This window comes from Camelus bactrianus, chromosome 13, assembly GCF_048773025.1.
Source record: "Camelus bactrianus isolate YW-2024 breed Bactrian camel chromosome 13, ASM4877302v1, whole genome shotgun sequence".
NCBI classification, from domain to species: domain Eukaryota; kingdom Metazoa; phylum Chordata; class Mammalia; order Artiodactyla; family Camelidae; genus Camelus; species Camelus bactrianus.
In genome coordinates, this window is record NC_133551.1 from 36,327,292 (window position 1) to 36,343,480 (window position 16,189).

A 16,189-nucleotide genomic window follows, 5' to 3' on the forward strand; every position below is an offset into this window, starting at 1 on the left:
TAATCCCAGCCACCATGACATCTGACAGTTTTGGTTGCATCAGTTGGAATAGATAACATGATAAAACTTCTTAGCATGAATAAATGCAAAAGACACAATCAGGAGTGCTTTGGAAAAACCATTCGTTCTGGATTCCTAAGTCGTAATCCTCCCGTTAAGCAGCTTGAAATGTAGACTTGCTGGAAACAAACAATAGACTAAACATTGCACGCTCACATCTATTCCAGAAGACAAGATGCTACAGGGGTTGGTCCCCTGGAATACAGAGTAAAGCTGAATCTAGGAAGTCTGCAGTGTGTGCACTGATTCAGCATGAATGCTTGAGTCTTTGGAATTAGAAATAGCCTGAGGCTTGTAGTTTTCCAAATCCAGAAACCTTGGGAGCTAGGAGAAACTAGTCAAAGGAAGGAGCCAGTGACAATAAATCTGGAGTCCCTCAGTTTGGGGATTGAATTCATGCTCTATACCTTACTCTTGACGTGAACCTGGGCAAATTACTTAACATCTCTGAGCCTCAGTTTTATTATCAATAAAATGAGGATAGTAGTTCCCACCTTATAAGTTTATGAAATTAAATGAGAAGTGCCCTTACAGCTCTAGTTACTAATAATGGATAATATTTATTGGGCACTTCCATTGCCAGGCACTGCTTTAAGCATTTTTAACATGTATTAACTTATTTAATCCTCCCAAGAGCCCTCTGAAGATGGTACCTAGAAATCAGTAGGCTCTCCTGGGATACTAGAGACCAGGGAGCCAGGGATGGAAGTGGTCAAAACACTCTGACTGTCTCAGACAGAAGATGTATCTTGGTAAGGTTACTCCCTGATCTAGCTGCCAGCCCTTCACCTTCACTCTTGAAGCAGCACAGGGATAGCTGAAGGCAGACCCACTTTGGAGTCAGACAGACCCCATTCTCAAACCAGCTTTTCCGTGGACTGCTGAATATCCTCAAGAAAGTTACCTAACCTCTCTGAGCTATTGTTTCCTCAGTTATATCATAGGAATATAATTCACTGATTAACTGAGATGAGATCAGCAATGAGCCTGACTTTAAGAAGTGCTCAGCAAAGATGCTTCTTGTTACTATTACCAATTTTATTATTATTTCTCAAATGTGGGCTGTCCTCATCTATAGCCCCACCTCTGCCTCAGACCAACCTTAGTGCAGGTCTCGGTGCCTCTCTCCAGAAGAAACTCATTCTCACCAAAGACAGATTTTCCTGGAGACCTTGCCAGGGAGACAGAGAGGTAATTTTCATTATATGTCCCAGAACAAGTACTTGGAACCCTCCTTTGACATCTCCTGAATTTGTTTTCTGTGCTGCCCCTAAACTCGCTTGTTTACTTGTGAAGCTCTGTTCTCCCACTTTCAAATTCTCCCATGATCCTCTCTGTCTCTCACCCCTTCTCAGTTCTTAACCAAATTCTACATCTAAACTTGCACATCCTACTGGATAAACCTAAATGGCTGCCATTATCCAGCTGATCCTCCTTAGAAGGTAATTTAACCCTTTAGGGATCTCAGATCTGCCCCACCCCAAGCAGCCTGTCAAAGTTCCTTTTAAACAGACACAGATCCTTCCCTGCAAGGTGTTCTAGTAAAATGTTCCCTATGTTATTCCATTACTACTGCCCCCACTATTAATATTGGGTAGCTTTGCACATAGTAAGTACTCATTAAATGGCAATTGTCTGTTATAATTTATAGAACATTCTAATCTATTCTTAGTAAAGCAGGTTTCTAACTGAACTTTACTAAGAAATATATTTAACTGATGGAATAAATCTGCGTACTTGGGTGTCAAAAATTTATAACTTTTTAAAAACCTGATGCATTTTAGAGTGGCCTTCTTAAAGATTTGCTCAAATGATAAAGACTCCCCAGTTTTACATATAATAGCACCTTTTAAAACTAGGATTTGCTTAAAAGGTACCAACTAAACAAATCAATAAAGAGTGTTAAATTGGTATGGACACATTCTTGCCTGATGTGTTAATAACAAGGAAGATGAAATGACATCTGCTTTTTATAAAGCAGTGATCATTTTGAGGAGAAGGGGAAACAAAACAGCCTTGAGTCTGCTTGATGTAAAATTCTGATGACCGCCAAGCAAGATTAGCAGTTAAGGAAAATCATCAAAATTCCAAATGTTGTTAATTCTGGTTTCAAAGGATTGGATTAGCAAGTATCTTTGAATTTTTTACACAGAAACAAAGATGTGTGTATGTATGTGTGTGTGTGTGTGTGTGCACTTGCGTGCACGCATGCACACAGATCTGTGGAACACATAGAGTAGGTCTTAAGCAGTCACTGGCTATCCCAGTCATCTTCCTAAAGCCATTAACCTTGACCCTAAAGCTGATGAATCCTTCCCATTACAGCTAGAGGAGAGGGAAGGTCTGTTATTCTTGGACAGAAATGGACTTACCACAGGATTCCACTTTCTTTATTTGAACTACCTGCTCCATTCAGGAATTTGCAGATCTTCGCAGTCCACCATGTTTCCAAAGGATTTTCCAATGCTTTTTGACCTTGGGTGTCACCAGTTCAGGGGCATGAATCGAAAGGATTAGGATAGAGAATAGAAAACTAGGGGAAAAAAAGACTTTCTTGAACACCCACCATATTCCAGTCATGCCACTGATAGCTTTCACCTATATAATGATAATTAATCTTCACTATATTCTGAGAGATTGGTGTGATTATTTCCATTAGATAAAGGAAGGTAAGAGGGTTGTCAAGTTTTCAAAACTAGTGAAGGGCAGACTTAAATTGTTTCTTGGTCTTCTGATTCCAACTCTTACATTCTCTTTAGTATACTATGGTGCCTATGAGAGATAGAAAAGAGAAAACCTGCTAGAGTTTTCCAGATCCAAGCTCCTTACCTGCCTTTCTGAGGTACCTGGGGTAGTGGTCAGAGCTCACGCTTGGAAGACAGTCAGTTTGCAACTTACTTGTAAGACTACTAGTTGTTAAAATAGCAACACCTGAAATATTTTCCTACCAATTCATAAATTGCTGCTGCCCAGATCCCTTCATTGGTTCCCTCTGCTCCCTCAGCCATCCCAGGCCCCCCTAGACTTCTCACACCTCCCCTTGAGTCAGCAACCAAATAGTTAATCATTACACATTAGGGAGCCTCTGGACCTTAATCTAATTCTTTGGCCAATCTATTCTGATTTGTGGGTCTCTACACTGTGTCAGCTGTTAACAATTTGGGATATTGCCCCTGCGTCTAGCCTCCATCCTCCCTTCCTCATAGACCCAGTTTACCCGTGGAAGGTTCTATCTTTGCTGATATAGGTCCTTGGTTTATGAAATGCTGAATCTGGAAAATGCAGCAGAGACAGAAACTGAAAGGTGGAAGGAAAGAGAAATTGAGTGATCTATATAATAAAGAGTTGAACAGAAGAGATAGAAAAGAAGAGAAAGCCTTGAAGGCTAAAGTCTGAGAAGTAATGCCATTGTGTTTGCTGAACATGTGGTTCTGGAGCAATAGTGCAATTCAGTAAGTTAGTACAGGAAGAAAGATTTCTTGAGACGTGTTGCTAAGAATTAGTCTTCCTTAAAGTTCTTAAGAGACATGAGAAAAATATGGGAATTTGCCCTTAATTACTGCTGGGCTCTGCTTCTTGAAAGTCTACTGAATACAGAGACTAGGCCACAGAGAGCCCTGGATGTATGAAGGTTACAATCAAAGAATCTCTAACATTCCTTCTATGTTAAGTAGAAATAAAACATGTGAATTGACCCCCTCAAAGGTAGTTCACCTTCTATAGGTTCTGTAGGTAAGATGAAAAGCTATGGGGTCACAGAGTACTAAACTCAGTAGGTCACACTCAGTAGAAGAGTCTTGGATCTACCTATAGTCCACTGTGAGTTCTTAGGAAAGACTCTTACCCCTATGGGTCTCAATACTTTTGCTTGTAAAATGGGGATGATAATGTTTATTGCTGTTGCTTTTTTTGGAAGTTGCTTTTGTTGTTGTTATATTTTTTGAGTTCTGACTGTGTGCCAGACACTCTGATTTATGTCTATCCATTAATTAAATCCTTACAGCAGGTCTGTGAATCACATATGATCATGTCCTTTTCACGAAGTAGACCCGGAAAACATGAGGCACTTGCTCAGGGGCTCCCAGATCAACAGAGGAAGAGCTGGGATTCAGCGTCCTCTCCTGCTCCAAATCCAGTGCTTTTTCCTATAGAACATATGGCTTCCCAGCCTGCCTGGGAACCCTGAATGGAACTCATGAGCAAGCTTTTGTATGGGAGAAGGCTTTGAAAAGTGTAAAATGCCACAGATACGTACATTCATACACATTATTAACGACTCATCCTCTAAAGCACTCACTTTACCTTTTGCCATTCCATCAGACTTGCCACTCCGTACTTGGGTGGATGCTGATTTGGACAATTCGGATCCCCTCTCAACGAAGGACTTGTAATTAATAACTCCAGCTGCTGGGAGCGCCATCCCTGGGATGGCTCTCAGGGATGCTTCAGCTGTAGAGAGCCAATTAACCCGAGGTCACACCCTCCCTGGGCAGCCCACATCCAATGACTGATTAATTCAGGGGTATACAGACTTGGCCGTCTCGGCCTAACTTTGGGCCACTTTGGAGTGCCTTCTCAGTCTGCCAATCCTGATTCTGACCTGCCCGCTTCCATGGGTGCTAATCCCAAGGCACTGCCAAAAAACATCCTGAGTGCTGAACACCTTCTGAGTTTACTTCTTCAGGGACTCGGCCGGTGACAATACTGTATTATAGTCAGTTCTTCATGAGTCTAAAAGACTCTGCTAACCTGAAAGCTTCTTGAGGGCGAGGAAGCTCGCTTTATTCATTCCTAAATCATCACTGCTTGGTCTGACATCAAGTCCAGAAAAGAGGTTCTTTATATGTAAAATGAAGGAGAAATATACCTGTGAACTTCTAGGGTAATAATAATACTGGTTAACATTTATGTAGTATTTACAATTTGCCAAATACTATTTTAAGGGCTTTGAACCCATCAACTCAATTAACTCTCACAACGGTCCTAGGAAGTTATTATTCTTACTCCTATTCCATAGACGAATAAAAGGCTGTACCCAGTAGTAAAAGTTCTGCCCAAGGCTGCGGATCAGGGGGTGGATCTGTGTTTTGATTGCTGAAGGTCACTTTCCTAACTGCTACTCCTTACCACTTCTTGTATCCCTGTGCCTACCAGCCTCTCATCTTCCAATTTATCAGAAAGAAATCGAAAAGAGCTCAGTAAGGGAGAAGGGGGGAATAGTCCCTTCATTCCAAGGGCCTGGAATCATCCCAGAACGTTTCCAGTGATGAAATGTCTGCTCTGTGTGCCAAGGCGGCGGGGCTGGCACATTCAGGGTGGAGGGCTCCAAAGCCTCCCAGGTGACTTGGGGCCACATTGAGACTTGGGAACCACTGAAGCAGACAGCAGTTGGCAGTTTCAGGCACACAGAAGGCACTTACAAACATGCCAAACAGAGGCCCAGGGATGTGAAGTGATCTGGCAGTGGCCACGGTGGCAGGGAGAGAGAAGCAGCCAAGACTCTCTCTGTTTCAGGGTCCCAGCCCAGGACTCTCCTCGCTGCACTTCCTGAGGCTGGGCCAGGAATCTGCCCTGGGCACGGGGAACCACATACCTCGCGCGCGTGCATCTAATGATTACTCAGGAAGCGGAGGCTTTGGGGCTGACAAGTGCTACACCGGAAAGGGGAGGGAGAGCCTGTCAGGAGGGGGTCCATGGAGCCAGCTCCCTCAAAGCATTGTCCTTTCCTTCCTCCCACAGGATGCCAGGAGCCCCGCAGAAAAGGGACTCATTTGTCTTCCTTCCCAGCACAATAACTTGCCACTGGCCTTTCTCTAGGGCCTTGCTCAGAGCAACAGGATGCAGTGTCTGCCAGAAGAGAAGGAAGGAAGGAGGGAGGAGAGGGAAATGGAAGGAGCTCAGGATCTCCAGGCCCCCAGCCTGGACCCTGGACCCTGCACAGCCCAGTACCATGAGGCCTGAGACCCAGCCTAGGCGTTTCTGTGTCCAGTGGGGCCTGGGAGGAGAAATCATTTCCTGTCGCCAGGCAATCCTTAATCAGATGTAGGCTGAGTAACCATGAAAAGCTGAGCTCTCTTTTCTGGGTGGCCTCTCCAACTTTTATCTTGATCTAATCTTCTTTGCACATTTATAGAAGGAAAATAAATAGGAGGCTCATCAGAATGGGCCTTCTTTTTTCTGTTGATGTTAAAAAGAAGAATGCATGCTTTGGAGCTTTTTCTCAAGCTTTTTTTTTTTTTTTTTTTTTTAGCAGTTGAGATGTTTCTGGTGTCACTCCAGACCTATAGCATGAGAAAGTGTGTGTACGTGTATGTGTGTGTGCACGCGTGTGCATGTGCATGGAGGTGGGGAAAGGGGCGTGGCGGGAGCTTGGCCATGGCAGAGATGCAAGGTAGTGTGGGCTGGCAAACTGGAATCAGTACTGTGATCCACCATCATTGTAGGTATTAGCAAAACAATGAACAAATCGATACATTTTAACAAATGTTTATTGAACTCGAAGTATATGCCAAACACGGCTGGGGATGTGTAGCACATAGCTGACCCAGAAGATTACAGTTCAGTCAGTGGCTCAGACAGGTAGTGGATAACCAAGAGAGTTAGAATTGCTCGTCCAGCCAGTTAGTTGACTGGGAGTCTGAGGGACCCTGGTGGAGATACCCACCAGCCCTGACTAAACACACGGGGAGGATGAACAGCTGAAATTGAGGGCAGGATCACCCTCCTCCCCCGGCATGGTTGCTGAAGAAAGGTGCACTCATCTTAGGTTAACATTCTAGTCTTACCTGCAAGACTCATCTGAAGTGCAAAACAAAAGATCATCACAGTCATTTCAAACATAGGCCCGTGATGTGAACTCTGCTTCCTGTCAAGAAAATCACGTACTTCATTTTTTAAACTAAAGTTATTTGGATTTCAGCACAGACACGTTTTAGTGATTAGGCTTGTTCTCTCTCTCTGTCTCTGTCTGTCCCTTTGCTGTGTTTCAGTCCCTGCAGAGATAAAGTGGTCAGGACGGCCTGAAGAAATTTCTGTAGATGGCCCTGGGGTAAGAAGGAGAAGTAACAAGTTTCCTGGCCTTCCCTGTGGAACTCCCAGCCTGGCTGGAGCTGAGTTGATGGGGATAAAGTCTAGATGGAGTCAGCCGGAGTCCAGGCACCATCGTCTCTCTGCTGCTCAGAGTGGCCTTTGGAGGAGACTTCCCAGAAAAGGTGAGACAAAAGGAAGGATGAGAAGGAGGGAGGCGGGGAAGGAGGAAACCACCATTTGTTAAGTGTGTACTCAGTCAAGCACTTTGTGTACTTGATTTCTCTTACACCATCCCCATCACCGAGGGTTACAACCTCATTTTCACCAGGGTGAAGGGTGAAAATGGAGGCTCAGAAACATGACTGGTTAGCACTGGGTCACCTTGCTGGTAAGGAGCAGAACTGGGATCCTTCCCCTATCGGCCTCATTCCAAAGCACCTGTTCTTTGTACTCACTCATCCTTCTCATTCAAAACCCTTTCTTGGTTGGTTGGGTACCAGCTGATGAAACTCACATGGATTGTCTGTTGTATGAATCTCACTGGAGAATGAGCATCCAATGGTGGAGGTGTCTTCTTTCAGGTCAACAAGGGAGCTCTCTGCTTCTCAGAGATTTAATGATTTTCCTCCCCATAGGTATCTAGTAAGTGTTTCTTGACAGTAGAAGGAAGGGAGGAAGTTTGCTTTCTAGAAGAGACAGAATTCTGCTACCCAAAGCATGGTCCCTGAACCAGCAGTGTTGGCATCACCTGGAAGCACGTTAGAAACACAGAGTCACTGACCACTGGCCTCTGGAATAACGTTTACTTCAGTTCTGGTACCCAGTTTGCCACCCAAAAATGGTACTTCCTTTCTATTCTCATTTTCCCTTCTCTTCACAAAGAAAAAATAATTTTATCTTCAAGAGTGAGCCCATTATAGAATCTGTTCTCTTAGAGAAAGAAAATGCCTCTGTAATACTAATCATATCTGTTAGACCTGTACAGTAGCCACTTGCCACATGAGGCTATGAAATTTAAATTAAATTAAACATTCACTTTCTCAGTCACTCTAGCCACACATGGCTCGTGACTAGCATCTTGGACAGCACAGATATAGAACGTTTTCACCATCATGGAAACTTCTATTGGAAAGTGCTGCTTAGAAGCTTCCTGTCTCTCCTGGGCTTTCGCTAACCCACAACTCAGCTGCTCACACAGTAGAGGCTCCCGATAAATGCTCCTTGACTTAAATTCCACAGCTTCACTCATTGGAAAAAAGAAAGGGCATGAGAATCCCAAGATCTGTTTTCCATTTTCTTCTCTGTCTACTAAGGAGCTGTGTGACCTTGGGTAAATCACTTCCTGTCTCCCTCAGTTTCCTCATCTAACTAATTTAGAGAGGAAGCATATAATCTGGAAGCTTTTGCACTTTTTATCTCTTTGATGGTTTTGCCAACCTTGCAGTCTGTAGGAGATGACAAACTCATTCTGGTTTGACTGGGACTGTCCCAGTTTCAAAACAAAAAGTCCCATTTCACAAGAATCCCCTCATTCTCAGGCAAATCAAGGCCTCCCAGTTATAAAATTCTACAACCTCATGCAAGCCTAAGGGTGGGGTGCCAGGAACCCCCAAACTGCTGCAAACAGCAGAGGTGTGTGGCTAAGAACTTAGGCTCTGGAATCAGGCAAACCTGGGTTCCCAGACTGATGCTACCACTTGATTTCTGGGTAAACTTGGGCAAATTACTTAACTTCTCTGAGACTCAGTTTCCCATCTGCAAAACAAGACTGCCGATTAAAGTGCTTTCTTCCATGTGTTATTGCAAGGATTAACTTAGCAAAGCTTTGCACAGTGGCAAATGCTCAGAGCAGTGTTAGCAATTATTAATTCAGCAGACTGTGAAAAGCGGGATGGGTCTTCCTTTAGGTAGACTGTGACTCTGACATTCATGCGTAGCTCAAAGTATCAGCTAAAAGAAAGATGACTTGCTTATGAGTTATTAAGCTCCTCTTCATCCAGACCCCCACAACTCTTGCCTAGGACTCATCTCTAATAAATAACAGTTCAAACTGGTTAAAGAGGATGCTTTTCAACTCCCCGTGCCCTGCTGGGATAAAGTGACTCTGATGGAGCAAGTTTGTTGAAACACAAACTAATCATTTGTGTTGCCAAAGTAGGCTTTTGGTAGAGCCCTGTGAAGAAAGAGAGAGAGAATGGAAAAAAAAAAATTGTCCTGAATTGCTGAGACAGCACTGTATTTAGACAATTAAATTTGGAAAAGCAGGACAGTCCCTGTAACTACCTCCCACGCCCCCGCCTCCAAGAACAAAAGGTTTTGTTGAGAGTATTCATATGGATATTAATACCGACACTTTAATGAGCCCCTCAGTAAACTCAGCAGCAGTAATTACACCCAGCCATAGTGCCACCAGTGGGGAGGTACAAAATCGTGCCTCCAAAAATTAGTCACTTGTAAGTTAACCCCACAGTCATGTCAAGCAGCCTACACTTAATGGCTGATTCACAGAGATCCTTGACACCTCTGTAGTTAAAGGGACCAGATCACCATGGGACGTCCCCAGGAAGGGAAAAGTTCACGTTTACAAAAGACCTACATGCCAGAGAGGAAAGAGTTTTGAGGAAGCAGGGATGTAGCTTTATTCTGGGTTGTGATACTGCCGAGCCCTGGCTGAGTACTGGCCAGGTGTCAGGCAGGGTGCAGAGCACTGTGTCTGATCCTCGCCTAAATCCTGGGAGCAGGGAGGTTTTTATGATGCCCATTTTTCAGATGAGGAAGCTGAAAGGCTCAGAGGATGTGAATGGCTCAGTCCAAAATCTCAATGCTAAAATGGCAGGGCTGAAGATTTTAACCCAGTTTCTAGGTGAGATTTGAGCCTCACCTATGAAGTGGGGATAGAGGAAAAGTTGCGCTTTTTCTTCTCACTTACTGGGGATGTTTTAGAGGTTGGATGTTGCCTTGGGTTTGGCAGACCCATAGAGGAAAGACCCTGCCTTCCTAACCCTCCCCACTCCCTCTAAATTTTCCCTTCTCAGGCTCCAATTCCACATGCAAGACCAGGGCTCAGACCTCTCATCACTGCTCTGCCTGCCATATCTTTGTCCAGTCTTTTCCCTCTTCTTTTTCCTAGTCAGTCATTTAAAGAAATAACAGCATTTGAGAGAGACCAGGAATGAAAGAGAGTGAGCCCATAAGAGTGAGAATGAGAGAGTGAAAAGGGGAAATGGGACTGAAGAGGAGAGGATTAAGAAGAGTGAATAGAGACACACACAGAGAGAGAGAGAGAGAAGGAAAGGGAAAAGGAAAGAGAAAGAGAAAGAAATCAAGCTTTGAAGTCACCCAGATTTGGCCGGAACCATCGCTATTCAAGCTGTGCAACTTTGAGTAACGCTGTCTGACTCAGTTTCCTCATCTGTAAAATAAGAATGATGCTACTTATCTCATAGGGTGTTGTGAGGATCAAATATTGTCTATGCATTTCCTGCCACTCAACAGGCACTCCATAAACCTACCTACCTGCTTACTCCGTCCCTCTCTCATCTGGTACCACCCAAACCCCAGGCACAGTCCAAGACATCTCTACAAACATTACCAGTTTAGCCCTTGAAACAACTCACAAATCACGTGGTATTATATCTCATTTTACAACGAGACCTAGGGAGAGGACATTACAAGCTAGGATCACCCAGCAAGGGACCGTCCCAGCCAGATGTCCAGTGTACATCTGTCTTTCTCCACTACGGGGGAAGGTCAGAGTCAGGGTGGGGTGCACCTGAACTACTGGGCTTTTACAGTTTGCTCTTTGCTGCTCCACTGGAGGGCTGTTGAGATAATTGTCCAAATCATGTTAATGAGTTATTGAGTGCTGACATTGCTCTGAGGAAAGATAGTGAACAAAAGCTCCTCTGGGTGGGGGCTGGCAGCCACCAGCTGTGGTCATTACCTCTGCCGATGCCACCACCCAGGGGCTCTCACTCAAGTAATTCACTCAACTGCCTCTTCTCAGAGGTGAAGTCGGGCTAATACAGCTTAGCCACCTAGCGGTGGGACAATGAGTCTGTGCTCAGTGATGAAGTGCTTTCCAGACCATCCAGCACAGAGTGGAGTCATCACAGAAGCTGAGGGGTGAGTATTGGCCAGGCCCAGGGAGGACCTCACGTGCGCTGAAGGAGCCATCAAAGCCTTGATGTCGGTTCAACAGCAGTGTGTCTGAATCCAAGATCCATCACTCAGGAGCTCAGGATGTTGGGGGTAGCACTCAACTTGAGTCTCGATTCCTCCTCTATAAAATGAAGTGAATAGAATTTACATCCCAACTGAGATGTGGGGTGGACCTAAAAGGAAGATCTTGATAAAGAGCCCTGCGTGCAGTAGCTACTTAGCAAACTTGAGGTTCCTTCCCCTAGAGCAGTTCTCTCTGGGGAAGAGGGAAGGGGAGAGAGGAATGCAGTCCCCACAGAGAATCTCATTTGCATCTCCTCTTTGGGGAAATGAGTTTCCCAACTCTAAGACTTGTGGATTTGAGTAGGCAAATCCCTTTCACTGATGATACAGATTTAAATGATTTCATCCAGTTGTTTTCTTCCTCTTTCCCACTGCCCCATTACTATAGAAACCTTTTTTTTTCTTTCTTTCTTACCCATAAAAAGTGCCTTTTTTGGGCACTTACTCTGTGCCAAGCACTGTGCTCAATGCCTCCCTAAGCTGTCTCATTTCACAACAATAATAAATGATCCTCCCAGGTACCTCTGGAACATAGGAGAGAGGTCAGTCCTAACACTTACTGCACTGTCTTTCTTTTTGCCATGAGACTGTGAACTCCTGGAGATGAGGGGGAAGTTGGTTTAATTAACACCTAACACAATGCCCAGCCCCCTAGAACTTTTCATCATTCCAGCTTGGGATGAAATGTCATACCACCTCTCGGAGAGGCTATCTCCAGTCTTTCCATCCTAATGAGATCTTCTCCCATACCTCACATGTTACCAACGCAATACCCAGTAGCTCTTTAGCTCTCAGATAGACCCTATGCTCAGAGGTCTCTCTTGTTAGTCACTGGAGTTCAGATCCTTGCTTCGTAATTTGTTAGCTGTGGGACTTTGGGCAAAGTGTCTCATTTCTTCAAGCCTCCATTTTCTCACCAAAAATGAGGCTAATGATGGGACCTTGTAGAGAGTCTTTAAGATTAAATAATATTTGTAATGTCCTTACGACAGTGCCTCCCACTGAGACTGCAGTCAAGGTGGCTACTGTGTGTGGTATGTCATTTGTTACTCCCTTTGGAATGTCTACATTGTAGAGGAAGAACCATGCTTTTGCCTTTTCCACTGTTGATTTTCTGAGGCTTGGCAATATCTGACACAGAGCAGAATCAATAAGCATTAGTGGACTTCATGATGAATGAGGAGAGAGGCAGGGCACCCAAGAGCCTCCCTGCAGCCCAGAGGCCTCTGTCACTAAGGGGAAGTAGCTAAGCTCCAGGATTCAGGTCAGCCTCCCTGCGTCTGAGCCCTTGCTCTGCGTCTTCTTGGCTTTGCAGCCCAAGGCCAGTTGTTAATCTACATCCTAGATTCCTGATCTGCACACACACACACGTATAATAACTGCCTCTTAGGGCTGCTGTAAAAAGAATACTATTAAAATAACATTATATCATTATTGTACAATAATATTAATGTAATGGGCTTGGGATTTGACCGTTATGCAATTATTGTTAACGACAATTACTCGACATTTGCTAAATGATTGTTTTATATATCACACAGTGTAGTAATTCTCTCTCCCTCTCTTTCTCCCCTCATTAACGTGAGCTCCTTGAGGGTAGGATCTGGGTCTACATCATCCTTGTGTATCCTGTACCGAGCCTTAGTGAGAGATACCAGTAAATTTACCTTTAATGCGTTATGTTTTTCAATATATAACGCTCTCGGTGATCCTCAAGGGAACCAGGGTGGCCATTATTATCCTCTGTTTAAAGACACAAGACTCTGAACCACTGCCAAGATCACACCACCACTTTGGTGTCCTGGCCAATTTTCTGAGCCATGATGGGCCCCCATGAGGCTGCTAGGAATCTCTTTCTTCAGTCACAGGAAGGGGAGGGGTCCCACGTTGGCAGCACTATTCACACATGAGCATGCACAGCCACCATCCCTGGTTGGGGAGCTCTAGGGCCAGCACAGCCTGGGTACCCGTCTCACACTGGAGATGGTCCAGGAAATACATCAAGATCCATCTGCTCTCCGCCACCCACCATTTCAGCCCTGAGTCCCAGCCCAAACCCAGGCAGCTCCAGGCTCCAGCAGGCAGCTCCTTCCCCCTCATCCGCCATCCAGTGGCTCCATCCCTAACATGCTAGAGTCAGGTTGATTAAAGCTATTCCTTCACCTTCTCTGTGGGTCTGGTTCTCTTTGAGTTCTAGGCTGACCTTCATAAACACTCATCACTGAGCTTCCTCTCCCCTGTGCCCTCATGACCAGACAGGGGCTCAATTCACTTCAGCTCTACCAATAGCTATTAAATAATCACATGTCACATATGCAGGGAGCTTCATCATTTAAAAATAACATTCGTATTTTCGTGCCTATGCCAGGACCGTGTGCTGGGGCAGTGGGAGGTGAGTAAGCCGTGCCCAACTCTCAAAACACGCAGAACCTCTAGGGAAAAGCAGAAGCATGCAATTACCTTAACACTGTAGCAGTACTGCAGTAATACTACAGCAATACTGCTTCTGCTAGCTAGCTACTGTTTATGGTTAAGCTTACCATATGCCAAACACCGTACCAAACTCATTAAAGTTTCACCACACCCTGTGAGATACATGTCGTCAAATATAACTATGAACACGCCAGAGCTAAAAGCAAAGTTGGGTTTTTTGTTTGCTGGGCAGGAGAACACCACATCACTAAAGAAACCAGTTTAGCTGGTCTCCCAGAGCAGAAATTGAAAGGGCTGTGTGATAATGGCAAAGACAAGTGAGTCCATCACAAAAGGCAAGACTCTTGAATTCAAGGCTCTGGTTGCCTCGTGAGCTTGATCGTTGGATTATACATTTTTACTTTGTCATGACAATGGTGCAGGCCACAATTCCAGGGCACTGTTCTCAATGAGGTCTGAGATAGATTGCTTTAAATCCCTGGTGGGTGCAGAGTCACATGCAGGCAAATTTGGATGTGCATACCCTAGGCTTGGCAATGGTTTTCAAGTTTGTTTCCTATCTCCATTTCACAGAAACGGAGATGGAGGATCAGACAGTAAATCACTTTTTCAACATCTCAAAATCAGTAGAAGAAATAACAGTCAAACTCAGGTATCTAATCCTAAATGTACATATGCATTCTCTCTAGATAGAAATTAACAGGTACACTGTAGAAGCATAGAGAAAGGAGTAGTTAATTCCAACTGGGGAGAGGTTTCATAAAGGAGGCAGCATCTGAGCTGAGCCTTGGGGAACGAGGAGAATTTCCCCAAGTGGGGAAACGGGGCAGGACGTCCCGTACAGGGGACAGGCAGCCAGGCCTGACCACAGAAGGTCTGCAGTGTGTTGGGGAGAAAGAGTGGTGCGGTCATTTGTTACGGGGACTGGTGATGTCCTGGCTGCTCCCTACTGAAAAATAAAAAGGCTAGACTCAACCATAATCATACTAATGAATGAGGGTCCAGCCCTGTGGAGCTGACAGTGCGCTTCCACATCATGATTACGTTTGACCTCAGCCAGCTGAAGAAATTTGCCTATTGTCACTCGGTTAGAAAATGGTAGAGCCACAAATTGGTTTCCAAATTCCAAGACCCAGGCTGCCCTTCCTACCAAACATTCTCCAAATAATCAATGTTGAGTACATGTAGCCAGCCAAACTTTAGTTCTAGAATTCTGGGCTGCATTTGTTACGCAAAGACGTGTTGCATGACCTTCAGGTCAAGAAGCCATCTCTCAGTGTGTGTCTGACCAATATTGGTGAATTCTAGGGTCTTGCTGGAGGTAGCAAGGAGTGGATCAGGGGGCTGACATGCTTTCACCCACTTGGTCTTACTCGAAGGGGGTTGAAAAGCTCCTTTTCCTCCTCCTCCCTCCCCTCCCCAGGAAATAATATATAGGACTATCTTCCCACCTTTGAGAAGCTTCCATGGATTCCTGTAAGGCAGAGAGGTGGGGCCCACTTGGGACCAGGCAATTGCTTTGGGAAGAATGAGAAGATTTTGTGGGAGTCATGTATATATAGTCTTGCTCTGTGACCATTGGAAAATCACTTAACTTCTCTGAACTCAATTTCCTTAACTATAAAACCAGCATGGGGAGAAGTGGGGTAATACCTACGAGAGGCAATATAGCTAGAGGTGAAGACCGTGGGCTGTGAAGCCAGACTGCCAGGGCCCACATCTTGCTTCTGCTAATTCTGAGCCTTGGCCAGATTGCTTACCCTCACTGTGCCTCAGTTTCCTTTAGTAAAAGGAGGATAAAAATGATACTACTCACCTCTCAGGGCTGTTGTAAGGATTAAATAATTAATACAAGTAAAGCGCTTAGAACAATCGTTTAAAGAGCTGTTCTCGGGTATTAATAAAATAATAACTAGCATTTGCATCATGTTGCAGAGTATATGACCTTTTCACAAATCTTCTCCTTTGCCTCTCATGGCAGCCTCTGCGAGGCAGTGATTTCATCCTTCTTTCTCATAGTGGAGATAACTGAGATTCAGGCAGGCCAGATGATTTTCCCAAGATCATATAGCCTGTGAAAGACTAAAAAGGGATGTAGGCCCAGGATTTCTCCCTCCTGCAGAGGTGGCATAGCACAGGATGGTGGACCCAGATTTACATCCTAGTAAGTTGCTCTTTCTCCCCTCTTCTCTCCCTGTCTCCCTCTCCCTCTCCCCAGACCTGAGAATGCCCACTGTAATCTAAGACTTTATTTCCTCAACTCTGTGATGGGGATGATACCACCTCCCGCCTGGGTTATTCACTTCCCTTCTTCCTATGTCACCAGATCTCAGGAAGAGTGTATCTAGAGCCTTGTTACTCAAAGTGTGGTCCACAGACCAGCAGCGTCAGTGTCAGCATCACCTGGAGCGTGTTAGAAATGCAGACCCTCAGACCTTTTGAG

The 16,189-nt window shown here is 44.8% G+C and overlaps 1 long non-coding RNA gene across 2 annotated transcripts in view; it reads left to right on the plus strand.

Annotated features, from left to right (window-relative positions):
- The window catches only part of LOC123617850 (uncharacterized), a 324,334-nt gene that overhangs the window by 160,813 nt on the left and 147,332 nt on the right, over nucleotides 1-16,189 (plus strand). For both annotated transcript variants that reach the window (XR_012511242.1, XR_012511243.1), the window contains exon 3: nucleotides 7,050-7,271. This is a non-coding gene — a long non-coding RNA (uncharacterized LOC123617850). The remainder of the gene's footprint in view (nucleotides 1-7,049; nucleotides 7,272-16,189) is intronic.